The sequence below is a fragment of the Ovis canadensis genome, chromosome 4 (assembly GCF_042477335.2).
Source record: "Ovis canadensis isolate MfBH-ARS-UI-01 breed Bighorn chromosome 4, ARS-UI_OviCan_v2, whole genome shotgun sequence".
Lineage (NCBI taxonomy): Eukaryota > Metazoa > Chordata > Mammalia > Artiodactyla > Bovidae > Ovis > Ovis canadensis.
Genome location: NC_091248.1, coordinates 51,127,995 through 51,142,457, shown reverse-complemented (window position 1 = coordinate 51,142,457; position 14,463 = coordinate 51,127,995).

The window sequence follows — 14,463 nt, the reverse complement described above, 5'->3', positions numbered from 1 at the left end:
CTTTCCTTTCTCTGGTTTCAAGCAGCATGCTTATAAGGAGAGAATGTGATTGGCATGATAATATGAGCATTATGGGTGTTGTGAGACTTAAGTTTCTTGTAACTTGACAATAAATATTCGGATTGATTACACAGTAATAACATGCATTTGGTTTTTGATTGTATACAATAAGCCAGATGCCCTTATCACCACCTGACATAGTATACATTTTAATTACAAGGATTTTGATTGTCTTCCTCCTTTTAGAAGATAATCTCCAGGTCTAGTATGCTTTATTCTCTAACACCAGGAGTATTACCTGGTACATGGTAAGTGTCATTAATTGTTTATTAAATGAATAAATTTATAACACACCCAGAAGTAAAGCTTGAAAAACTAATGCTCAGAAACAAATATATATTTTTCAGGACCATATAGAAAACATTCAATATTTTATAATAGGGCTGACAAGATCGTGGTGTCAGTTTTTTTAAGTATTTTATGATTACTACTTCTTTACACCTACAGATGAACTATTAAACATTAATATTCATTGAGCAAATACTTACGATGATCCTTTTTGCCCTTTATTTAAAAATGATGCAGGTAGTAAAAGGTAATCTACCTTCAGATTTTCTAATAGATATAGGAACAGTTGGAAAAGTAGTTCTCTCTATTAAGAATTTGAGAATCTATGGAAGTATATTATATGGATAATTTTTTGTGAGAAGAAAATAGCACAACAGAAGACTAAATTCAAGTCATGCCACTGAGAATAAGAAAGAAATTGTGTAATAACCATTGCCTCTGAGTCATGTTAGGCAGAATGACAAATGGACGATAATACACACAATGACATGGCAGTCTTTGGCTTTGCACAGAGGCCCATAAATATTTTGCACATGCTTGGAATACATGGACGTCCAGTTGACAGACTCTCCAAGAAAATTCTAAAATTAGACACCAGATCTAAATTGGTAGCAGGAATTTAATAAAAAGGGATGTCCTCAGAGGCTTTTAGGTCATCGCACAAAGTGGTCTTCATTGTTTTATTTGGAAAAACAGAGTACAAAGAACTGAACATTAAGGCATCCCCCCCATATTGCAATCAGTTTGAATAGCAGCGGATATGTGATTCATGTTAATTGTGCCAAAACAGCAGCAGCATGAATACTAAATTATTCACCATGTTCACAAACTGTCAAATGGGGCAAATAGCCAACTATTCAAAATAATTGCAAAAAGATTGGCACAGCTGTAATGTATTTTCAATGTGTATTCTCTATCCTCCTGAAACCAATATTCAATGTAGTGAAACGAATGCTGCTCTCTGATAGAAGAGAATTTAGATTTCATTCATAAGTACTTCAAGCAAAAATTAATTATTTGTACTAAAATTCTCTCATCTCTTATAACTTAAAAACACCAAAATATGTCCAGATAAGAAGTTAGCAATAAAAAGACAATGCTCAAATATATGTTGATCATGTGTTGAGATGTGCTTTGTCTCCTATCATTAAAAGGGAACAAAGTTATTTCTAAATTTCAGGCATATTTTCTGATAATAAACACACATAAAAAATTTAAGTATGTAAGAAATTTAGCTTCCATTTAAAATTTTATGTTATGATAATAGGGCTTACTAGCTGTACCATGTTCTACAGTGTTTAAATACAATTCTTTTTTAAAAGATAAGGGAGAGAACGAGGGGGAGACAAGCAGGGAAACAGAAGGGAAGGAGAGGGAAGAATGAAGAAATCAAACAAGGCAAGGTTTAAAATCTTTCCTTATAAATATCTTCCTCTGGACACTTAGATCTACCCTTTAACTTTTTCAAGCACTCATTCTTCTGCCAGTAAGAATAGATTTATGAATAAATTCACACCTAATTGTACTATTTTGAATAAAGCTTCTAATTTCCCTACCTACTCATCATCAGTTACTATTATTTAATAGAAAAAACATATTTCCCATTCATATGGGCTATGCAAATAGTTTAACATTAAAATACTAAACTATTTAAAAATTATTTTTATAAATAACTTCTGAAATGTGCTGAAGATTTTATAGCCCCATTCTGGTTAATAATGAAGAAATATTTGATTGGTGATGAGTATTTATTTATGATGGAAAATGAAGAAAGAGGGATTATTTATACAGTAGATTTTTTTGATAGAGCTCAAAAGGAATTCAAATTTAATCTTAGATAAATGTCAATAATGAAAAATATTATTTTCTACAAACTAATATGATAAGATTATAGTTTTATATCTAAAATAAAAAAAAAATGACACAGGCAAATTTATCCTAATACCAAATCTGAGATTTAATATATAAAATACTGATATATTTTTATTAAAGTTGTCTCCATTTATGCATATTATTATTAAGGATGTTTGTGCCATGCTATATTAATAATTGTACTTTTCAGAAGAGCATTATATTTCTACTTTATCTCAGTGTGAATAAATTGAGATAAAGGTAATTCATTAAATAAGCTCAGATACTTGTGATTTATGAAGTTGCAAAATATAATACAGATATTTTTCCTATATCAGGTTAAGAAAAAGCATTTTTCTCATACAATGTTAATTTACTGCATTCATATTTATATCAAAATATCTACTTGTCATTTAATATATAATTTTTACTTAAGTTTTTTTCTGAAATGTATTTTTAAAACAGAGACACAGATAAACTGTGTATTTCAGAACACCAACAGGAAAAATATTTTCAAAAAGAAAACTGAAATATGGTGTTTAATTATTAGCTACCTCTTTCTCTGGAAGGATTACCATTGACCTTAAGCTTAGTCATATGATTTGTTTTGACAATGAAAAATGAACAATGCTGCTGTAACTTTTGAACAGAACTTTTAGAACCATATTGGAGTTCTCCCATGTTTCTTTCTCTCTGTTTTGTTTCAGAAGAGGTTACTCCTTCAACTTGTAGCCCAAGTGAAGACTTGGATCAGAGACAGAGGAAACTTGCAAAAAGGTATTTAGTGAGCAAGCAATCAATCTTGAGATTTGGTGCTGTGTCTACAGAAGCACTCTTAAGCCTAAAATGACTGACATACTGTTGCTTGCCATCCTACCCTGAGGACCATCTTATTGTTCTTAATTCCGATTCTTAAGTTATTTCCATTCAAAATCCCCATTTAACATTTTATAAACTTCAGACTATATAATTAGTAGATATTTTTAGAAATATCCAATTGATATTGAAAACTCCAAATCTACTAATTATTTTGTGGCCTTAATGAAATATTCAATTTGAATTTATAGTCATCACTTAAAAGTGAAAGTGATTCAGTCATGTCCAACTCTTTGGGACCATATGGACTGTAGCTTGCCAGGCTCCTCTGACCATGGAGTTCTTCCAGCAAGAACACTGGAGTGTGTAGCTGTTCCTTTCTCCTGGCGATCTTTCCAACCCAGAGGTTGAACCCAGGTCTCCTGCATTGCAGGCATATTCTTTACCATCTGAGCCACCAGGGAAGCCCAAAACTAATCAGTTGGCCTTCATTAAATCATGGAGATTAATTTAATTTCTTAAAAAGAAATAAGATAAAATTAAAAATAAATGAAGCATTAGTGTGTTTACAGATTCAAATAGCATATAGTAATACAGCATATAGTATACAGCAATATAATTGCCACATTTAGTATGATCTCAATTTCCTGTAATTTAGTCCTTTTTCATAATTTCATGGTCCTCTTAAAGAACCAGCTTTAAGAGATGAAGAAATACTACATTTTATATTTGCTATTCAACCACCTATTTTCAATTTTGTCATGCCTCCTTTTCCTAGGATCCCAACAATTAATGTCCTAATCAAAATAAGATACATATTTTGATCTTTTACTTACAAAAGAACTATTTTTTTAAAATGTTGATATAGAGGACCCACAAAGCACTCAATGCTCCAGTCAGAAAGACTGACTCTATATAATCAGTTCCCTTTGGGTTCTACTAGTGGCTCCATACTAAAATCAGAACACTGACAAGCTGCTGGGGGCGATATTTGATTATCTTCAATGGAAACTAAAAGAACCTTTGCTAAAGATATTTATTTCTTGTGTCTAAGAATCCTATATTCTCATCTACTTCCTAATAAAATGAATTATTTATGTAGGGCCTGGCAAGAGATAAGAAGTCTTTTCTGATGTCTGTTGAAGGTCCCTAAAAACAAGTCATCACACACACAGACACACACACACAGAAGTTGCTCAATCGTGTCCGACTCTTTGCGACCCCATGGACTGTAGCCCACCAGGCTCCTCAGTCCATGGGATTTTCCAGGCATGAATACTGGAGCGGGTTGCTATTTCCTTCTCCAAAAACAAGTCATCAGCATGGTTTTAAGAGTGTGAATTTTGTGAATATATGTTGAATATGTGTAGAGATACTATGAAAGTTCAAAGCACAATACCCATAGTTCCCACAGAAGCACACAAAGAACAGGTCACAGAATTTCCTTCAGCATGCATGTCCATACTACAAAACTTTGCCATGATGATATGATTTTTTCAGTGTTACTTACTAATGCAATCTATTCATTTCTATTAAAATTCATTTTTATATTACTGAGAACCTTTTCAAGATAACAAGATATATGTCAAAAAAGAACTGTAGGCTATTGATTCTGATACTTAAGTTCTCTATAGTTCAATGATAAAGTGATCAAAAAATTAAACTGAGATATGTAAAGGGAGTTAGACTTCAAGTCTTGTACCTGTGACACTGGATATAACCTCTAAACTATGACTATCACATCATATTTCCATATATTTTTATATTTAAAGTAGAAGGACATATCACCAATAATAAATACTACAATGCAAATTAGGTTACCAAGACTTCTCTTATACACATTGAAATAAAATATGGATGTCTAGACATGTAAGAATAGATCCAACTAGGACAATGATTCAGTTATAATATTATAAGTGGACGAGATAGGATGTCAGGAAAAAATTAAAGTCTTGTATTGCCTTTGGCAATTTGGTATAACTAAAAGGGTTGGGAATGACAATTGCTGACAAAGCAACATAAAAGTAATTAGTTTTACTTTTATTTCAAAATTTAATATGAAATGTGAGCACAGGATAGATTTTTCCAAAGAATAATGTAAAATTTTTATATAACCATTTTTGATAAAATGTATTACATTCAGTATAGAGAGGTGTATTGGCTCTAAATTAATATTTTCAGCCTTATTCATTTATCCATTAAATCCTTCTTTAACTATATAATACCTACCATGTGTGACACCTGTGCTAGGGTCATGATTTTCAAATTGGCTGTGTATTGGCATCAGTGGAGAAAATTGTTCAACATATAAATATGTAAAAATTACTCCAAACTTTCTGATTCAGGATTCAAAGGAGTGGAACATAATCATCTCTGCATTCAACACGTTTTCAGATGATTCTTATTCCAGAAATAGACATTAAATAAATTGAAAATGTTTCTGAAAATAAGATACTGTCATAACAAAATCTTTACACACTATGAAATAAATATTTCAAAACAGACTCACCATGGCAATCTAGGAAGCAGATATATTGTGGTAAGAGATTTGCACCTTCATTAAGGTAGAGATAGATGTAAAGACACGGGAGGGAAAATGGAATGCTAACAATAAGAAAACTGTCACACTCATAGCAAATAGGAAAAGGAGTACATCAAGGCTGTCTATTGTCACCCTGCTTCTTTAACTTCTATGCAGAGTACATAATGAGAAACGCTGGGCTGGAGGAAGCACAAGCTGGAATCAAGATTGCCAGGAGAAATATCAATGACCTCAGATGTGCAGATGACACCACCCTTATGGCAGAAAGTGCAGAAGAACTAAAAGGCCTCTTGATGAAAGTGAAAGAGGAGAGTGAAAACGTTGGCTTAAAGCTCAACATTCAGAAAATGAAGATCATGGCATCTGGTGCCATCACTTCATGGCAAATAGATGGGGAAACAGTGGCTGACTTTATTTTTGGGCTCCAAAATCACTGAAGATGGTGACTGCAGGCATGAAATTAAAAGACTGTTACTTATTGGAAGGAAAGTTATGACTGACCAACCTAGACAGCATATTGAAAAGTAGAGACATTACTTTGTCCACAAAGGTCCGTCTAGTCAAGGCTATGGTTTTTCCAGTAGTCATATATGGATGTGAAAGTTGGGCTATAAAGGAAGCTGACTGCTGAAGAATTGATACTTTTGAACTGTGGTGTTAGAGAAGACTCTTGAGAGTCCCTTGGACTGCAAGGAGATCCAACCAGTCCATCCTAAAGGAGATCAGTCCTGGGTGTTCATTGGAAGGACTGATGTTGAAGCTGAAACTTCAATACTCTGGCCACTTCATGTGAAGAGTTGACTCATTTGAAAAGACCCTGATGCTGGGAAAGATTGAGGGCAGGAGGAGAAGGGGACGACAGAGGACGAGATGGTTGGATGGCATCACCGACTCAGTGGACATTGGTTTGGGTGGACTCTGGTAGTTGGTGATGGACAGGGAGGCCTGGCGTGCTGCGGTTCATGGGGTCACAAAGAGTCGGACACGACTTAGCGACTGAACTGAACTGATAGCAAACAATGTTTTCAGAACTAGGGTAGGAAGAGAAACCATTAGAGTATTAAAGAAAACTGGTTTGTCATTTTTATATACATAGGGAAATGTGTGTGTCTGTGTGTGTACACACTTGTCCAGCTAACACTGATCTGTAAACTGTTCCCTTTATTGACTGATATAGAGGTTAATCCACTGATGGAGTTCATATCTTACTACTAATCTGTTTCCAAATATCAAAGTATCTTCATATTTTCAAGAAAAACTCATTTGATGGGATTACATATAACTGTATAACAAAACCAAAAATTTTAGTTATTTAGGTTTCAAAATTCAACTCAACATATAGTGTGTTTAAATATGTAAGAGTTAGGCAATTAGAATATGGATTTTAAAAACCACATAGCCCAGGCTCTGAAGGGGAACACTTTATATCTATGAGGAAACTTTATGCTTTGCAATATGAAACCAATAGGAGGGAAAAGATAATAAAATTAGCATCTAGAGAATTTCAGACATCCTGGACTTTAGGGAAGATAAGTTGATATCATAGTTTAGAAATAAAGTAAAAATCTTATCTTAACTGGACCTGGTAGTAAAATTTGCCAGTAGAAAATTTTGAGACTTGCATTGCATTTTTCTATTGAAATAAATGGCCAGGTATACATAAAGCTAATTATAAGAATGAAATCTTGTCAAAATAGGGATCAATTTGTGAATAAAAGTACACAGCAAAGAAATATTTTAAAAGGTTTAAATAGAAATATATAAAAAGTAAAATCATATATGCTAACAATAGAAAAGTTTACCACAACTATACATATACTCAGATGTTAATTATAAACAAAATGGATTCTAATTTTCTTCTGTACTTCTCCCCATTTTTAACACAATCACTCATTTGAAGATAACACTTACCTTCTATTCTTCATGTTCTATTTAGCATTAAATTAAAGGTGACTAATACCAAAGGATAGAGGAGAACATAAATGTGACCTATGTAAGAAGGAATACCTCTGAATCAATTATTGTTGATTTTTCTGTCTGAAGGTTTAACTCAAAATACATGAGCTCTGTATACTGATACTATGCTACCTCATAAATTGTAGAAAATTTTTAAAATTTCAGTATTATAGTACTAACTATATTCTCTTTATGACTGAAAGGAATTTTAGCTGATTTTTACAACCCCTCACATTCTCCAGGTTTAATTATTTATATAAAAAATTGTCTGATAAATATACCAAAGACCAAAAGGTCACTTAATCTTTTGGTCTATTTAGGTTTTAAAAAACAAGTAACATCATGATGAATGAGCATTGACACAGAACTAAAACATTCCCATGAAAACATACATTATGAACTATATACAATCCAGTAAATGAGACGAAGTCCATTCCATTCTAGTCCCTTCTTCGGCAGCTGCAAGTATTGAGAACAAGATTTAGGATACCTTGCGTCCCCTTTCAAGTACCACTAATGAAATAAATAATCCTTGGTGTCACATCACTCACAGGGTGGTTGATGTGACTTCATGCTTACTCATTTGTCACTCTCCTATTGAATGATGCCTTTCTTAGAACATAGACCTTTTCCCAACAACTGGTAACTGCTCAACCAGAAGTTAATTGAGTCATTGGTTTCTCTTTGAGAATGTGAATGTTTGGGGATTGTGAGCCATTAATATTGCATAAGGTAAGAGTCCAATTCCTATAATGAAAATAAGATGAGCTTGCTTTATATTCTACTCAGGTATATGTCTTTCTTCTGAAGACATTTTCAGAAGAAAATGATCAGGAAGTTTAGAATGAGAATGAGTGTCTTATGGGCTTAAAAGGTAAATAGTATTTATTGTGCTTCATGGAAAAGTTCCAATTATTTTTTTCTGACTTATAGCCACTGATTGAACTGCTAATTTTATACTTTCTCATTCTCAGATTCAGATTTAACATAATTTGTGAAAAGCCTCATCTCTCTGTAAGGAGAGATAAGCCATGAGATCTGGGTTTGTGTTCTTAGTTCTGTGCGATATGAACACATAAGTAAATAATTAAACACTTTTTCATATTTCACTCTGTACTTGATCTCAATATGCTGAAGGCTTTTCTTCTGGAAAACAAGAATACATTGAGAATGGTAGTAAAAAATTAAAAATCTCCAAACAACCTTATCTGTTTGGAAAGAACAAGTTTACTTTTGAATGACCGGTAAGAAAGCAATGAAGCAGTTCTTTAAGGACTGCTATTCTACTTTTAATGAAACAACCCTTTCACAACAAGCAAAGAATGAATACAGAAGAGGTGTTAGGGCTTTGCTTAAGAGAAACAAGGCCTTTTTTACAAACTAGAGAGATGATTTTCAGTGACACACAGATCATGCAATTTATTCTGTGTTTGCCTGTACCAATCATGTGCCTTACTGTCTAAATAGAACCCTAAGGGCCTGGTGTGAACCTCCTGGATCATCTCACGGAAGGGAGGACAGACATTCTCACACCATGAGTGCTTTGGTCTGCAGAGAAACACTAGAGGAAACGGCTTCTAATGACGTGGGCACAACAGTGTAGATATCCAGGCAGCTGGAGTGGGATAACAGAGGAAAGTGTGAAGAATAAGATAACTTGCTGTCTCTTTTACAAGCAGCCATATGAAGATTAATGGGCTAATTTCTGAGAAGCACTTAAACAGTCATGGATGCCAAGTTTGAACAATATTATTTATTAGTTGGCTATGTGGTAAATTTCCCCGGAGAGCACAACTGAAAGCCATATAAAAATGTATCTTCTTATTCAACTTCAATGTACATAGTGTATATAAGGTAGATTGTAATTGCACAAGAGCATTTAGAAAGATAGTAAATCACCTTGAAGTAAGTCTAAGGGTGAAACGATGTCTTTCCAAATATTTAAGAAAATTCAGTATCCCAGGAGTAGCAAATTAGAAATTAACTCTTGAATGATACATTCTGTTGTCTCTATCCCTAGAGAACAGGATTCAGGACAGGGAACATAAATTCAGAATGGTGCTGTTGGGAACAGGAGAGGTGTCAGAAATCACACATTTTGCCATGGACTCCCCTATAAGAAAGTCTTTAAGGAACATGTCTTTAAATGGACAAGCTGAGCTCATAAAGCTTTACAGAAAACAGGGGCTGGGAGAACTCAGACTTGAAAATGTTCCACATAATTTTTGAAGCACTTAAAAAAATTTGTCTATCATAAAGTTCTAAGGCATAGCTCACAAGAATAAAACTTCATACAGTAAATAGCACATCAAGAAATGTTGCAGTGTAGCTTGTTGCGCATTAAAGTAACCAAGATTATTATTTAAAAAAAGTGTGACTTTTAAAGTGCCACCCAAGAATTGAGCTAAGATTTACAGTCAATATCATGGTGGTGATATCATTTTCCAATTAAAAAGCAAAGACTCATACCCTCAGAATCATTCTGCCTAGTATATTTATAACTATGTTCTGTAATAAATATCTGATACTCTCTCCACAGTAACCAAAATTTGAAGCTAAAAAAAAAAAAAAAAGCAACGTGATTTTGGCATAAGGTTCTTAAAAGCATCTAGTACAAATTACATATCATTCTATCCGGCGTAATGACTGTGGCATTTGGGAAATGAAGATTTATTGTCAGTTATCAATGCCTATAATTATAGAGATGTTATTAAAAACCCTCCCTGCATTAAATATGTCTCACAGATTCAACTCATTATTTGTTAATGCTTGAGGTTTATACTTCCTAGGACAGAAAGGCAATGGAAATGAGAGCAGCTATCCTGTACAAGGTTAATTTGTGAATGATAAATGAATGCTTTAAAATGAACTACATAGGTTACAATTTAGACAGGACTTGGCAGAAAACCAGTTTCCTCTGTTCAGTTGGGGTTTTATTTTATTTCTTTAAAGAGAAGGTTCAATAGTACAGAAGAAAATATAAATGATTGCTGTGCAAAGTCTTTCTCGAGAGAGATTAAAGAGTTCATCAAGATATTTTCAGTCTCCAAGCAGGCAAATTTTGTGATTCTAACTTGGACATTCCATCATTTATTTGCTACCTCCTTTACTGAAACAACAGCAAAACTAAAAATATATTTTTGCTTTCAATAAGTGTATCTCTTTGGTGGCTGAAAAAACAAAATTCATTTTAATGAAACCGCTGAATGGAAAAGTCATTGTATCTATCCCCTCAATTTCTTCAATTAAACTCTGTTAAATCAAAACCATTTCATTATTAAATTAATTTTACATTGAAAACAGGACTCCTATAGTCATAAGTGTTTTTCCAATAACTCTGAGTAAGCATACTCACATGCATTCTATTTAAAGGTATTTAAAGCCCTAGTACCTAGGGGAGTGCGTTATTTCTTTAATGAGTAGGACCACCTGTGTGGTATAATTTGAATGGAATGGAAAGACCTTGCTTCTGCAAAGTAATTCTATCACCAGACTGCAATAGAAATTTGCCCTTCTTCTCAGTTTGAAATTCTCATCACTGAGTAATTTCCTCTTCCTTAGCTACTGGGGGCTAGTAGGTGATGTTTAGGAGGGATGGCAGTTGAAAGCTCATCTGGAATTTATACAAAAAGAGAACAGATAACGAGACACAGAGATAAAAAATCAATTAAATGTCACTTTAATACTTTGAGAAGACCGTCTGCTATACCTATGTGGAGGACAAGATACAGCTGAGGTTGTTGAAATGCAGAGAGATGGGAGCATAGAGGTGTTCTATAACAGGGTGATGAAGACACCAGCGTACAATGGGCTAGCATCTGAGTACAATGACCTGGCTGTTCAATTCAGTCGCTCAGCGGTGTCTGAGTCTGCAACCCCATGGGCTGCACAGCCAGGAATAAACAGAGGCCCAAGTGATGGGTAGGTTGTAAACTGTAAAGTGAAACATCTTCCTTCTGAGAAAATGGAAATTATTTTAACTGATGCTGGACCAAGATTTGGAGATCACAAGCAGGCTATAAGTATCATACTCCATGGATTTGATAAACTGTATAAAACTGACTTTCTTTAATAAAATCCTACATCATTACTCATATTAAATATAAATTATAAAGGTGTGCTGGATATCTACGTGTTCCTCCAAATGTTCTTTCCATTTATCCTCTCTTCTTTGTGCCCAAGGAGCTTAAGCATTAGAGGCATAAAGTCAGTCAAATGACTCTTGCATCCTCTGGCTTCTCCTTTGGTTTGCAAATAGGAATTACCAGCATGAGAACAGAATGGGTGGGAAAAGAGATTAAGGAAACAAAAGTCCCATGTTTATTTCCCTGATTTTCTCCCTGAAGGATTTCCCAGGGTGGCTGCATACTTCCTGTCTCTTTTTCCAACCTTCCTCCCTCCTTTTAGTCCTTTTGTTGGTAATGGAATCACCAATTAAAGGCCTGGAATAACAGCATTATCTCTTATAGTTTCCCTACACCCTGCCCACATCTTTGTAAATTGTCCCTTTATTAAACTTTCTTCTAATTACTCACTTTAAGTGTGCCAGTTGTTTCTTCTAGCACCCTGACTCTTAATATAGTAGATGTGCTGTACATAACTTACTTCTGACATTTTTGGAATTATCTTTCAAATCACATTTTGGTTTTTGTAATTTATAACTAACAGGATAGGGATAACCCTAAAGATGGCTGGTACAACCCATGTTTACCAAGTCACAATATTACTTTAAAATTGTGGATTAAATTTGACCAAAAAAGAGTATTGTGTTTTTTCTAAAGTGCAAAGCAGTTTCACTTAATAATAAGCCCTAATAATTCAGACGTTTATTGGTCATAGAAAACTGCAAAACATTTTAAAAATTTTAATACTACTAAAATCACAAATGTAATTCACAAAAGTACTCTCTATTAGTAATTTTCTTTTATACATACAAAACAAGTTACTAGAGTACCATACATATAACATACTCTTTTTCTTTCTAGTTTTGTTATCAATCCAACTTATTCTTGGATTGCTGATTAAGTACGACATGTTATTCAGTAGACTATGGTCAGAGTGAACTCCGGGAGACGGTGATGAACAGGGAGGCCTGGCGTGCTGCGATTCGTGGGGTCGCAAAGAGTCGGACACGACTGAGTGACTGAACTGAACTGAACTGAACTGATGGTTTCCCAGATAAAGCCGTAGAAAATATTTCTTACTTTCTGGTTAATTCAATATAACCAATATATAACTAAGTTTTGTGGCAACTGTAATTTTTCACTATCTGCAAGTCCTATATTTCTAGGATTATATCAATGTTAGGCCTTAATTGATGGTTACCTGTAACATGGAGACACAATAATAAATTTTTACCTTGAATTTTGCTGTATAACATTACTAGTCTCTAGCCCCTAGAGTATACCTTTAGAATAAAGTCATATGAACTCCTTTCTGTTATTTCTTCTTTTTTCAGTCAAGAGACATGCTCAATTTCCTCATATTTTGGGAAGAATAAACAAATAAATAAAGGCCATGAAGAGCAACTTCCCCGATCTAAAATGCCCCCCTTTCGCTATGAAGCAGTTTCCACTTCCCTTCTCTCCTTACAAGAGCAGTCAACTGGGACTGTCTCCAGTCTCACCCTCACTCATTACTCAGTGCTCCACAGTGAACAGAATTCTCTAAGTAGGTCACTAACAGCCTCCTAATTATCCAGTTATCATCTTATTTCAGATCTCCAGCATTTAATACTCTTGATCAACTGAAATTTGTTTGAGACACCTCCTTTGTTTCTCATCACAGAGCCCTCTGAACTCTCCTGATTCATAGGTCTATTACTGCTCCTCATCCCCATCCCATCATCTTCACTGACAGTCACCTCCTCATATCCTCATTCTTTCTCAGAGTTTTATCCCTGTCTCTCTTATCTTTTTAGCCTAACCACTTTTTAAATGATATCTTACTTCATTACTTCATTCTATAATTATCATAGCTTCAGCAATTATGTATATTTTGATATTTTCCAAATCAATATCTCTAACCTAAGACTCTCTTCAAACCCCCAAATTCAAATTTCTGTCTGATTTGGAGACATAGCCACATGGATATACTCTGTTGAACTCAACTTCAGAAGGAACAAAGTTAAAAATCACTCCTCTTTGTGACCCTACAGACCCCATGGACCACTCCTGCTACAGTCCGTGGGATCACAGAGTCAGACATGACTTAATGACTGAACAACAGCAAATAATGCATATAATAATCCAGAAATCTCAGAGTCAACCAGGTCTTTTCAGTTACCTTAGCTCTTGCATCTTTCAATATTTTTTATCTAATTAATCACCATATTCTTCTAATTTCACTGTTCAACATTACCTCGTCTGGTTCTGCTCTTATACCTGCTATCATTGCCCAGTTTGAGGCCTAAATATCTTTTGATAATACTTTTATAAAATTTCAAAAGTTATAGCCTTAATTATACAGTTACCTAATTAAAAAAGAAAACTCTTAGTATTATGCTCTTATACAAGATCTTTCAATGCCTTCTCTTAGCATTCTAAAAAAGGCTTTTAATAATCTAGCTCCTAGTCAGTATTTCTAATGTTATCTTCTATCATCTCTCTGTTAGTCATCTGTTCTAGTTATTTTGATGTATTTACAAACTACCCAAAATCACAGAGTATCACAGTGAAGTATACATATGTGCAATCTAACCATTTGACCAGATTGCCTTGCTGCTCTTTTTCTGACTGAGGAGTCCTAATTATGCTTTAAAAATCTCTTTATCCAGTTCTTCTCTGAGGCCATTCCTGAATCCTACAGGCATACTGAATCACACCAAGCTTGGTGCATACAGCACATATTTATTTATACATATCTCACTGTACTGAAATGGTTCATTATTATTTGGCCTTTGTGCTCCAGGAAATGTATCTTAGTTGCCTTAATATCTCAGGTGTAACCAC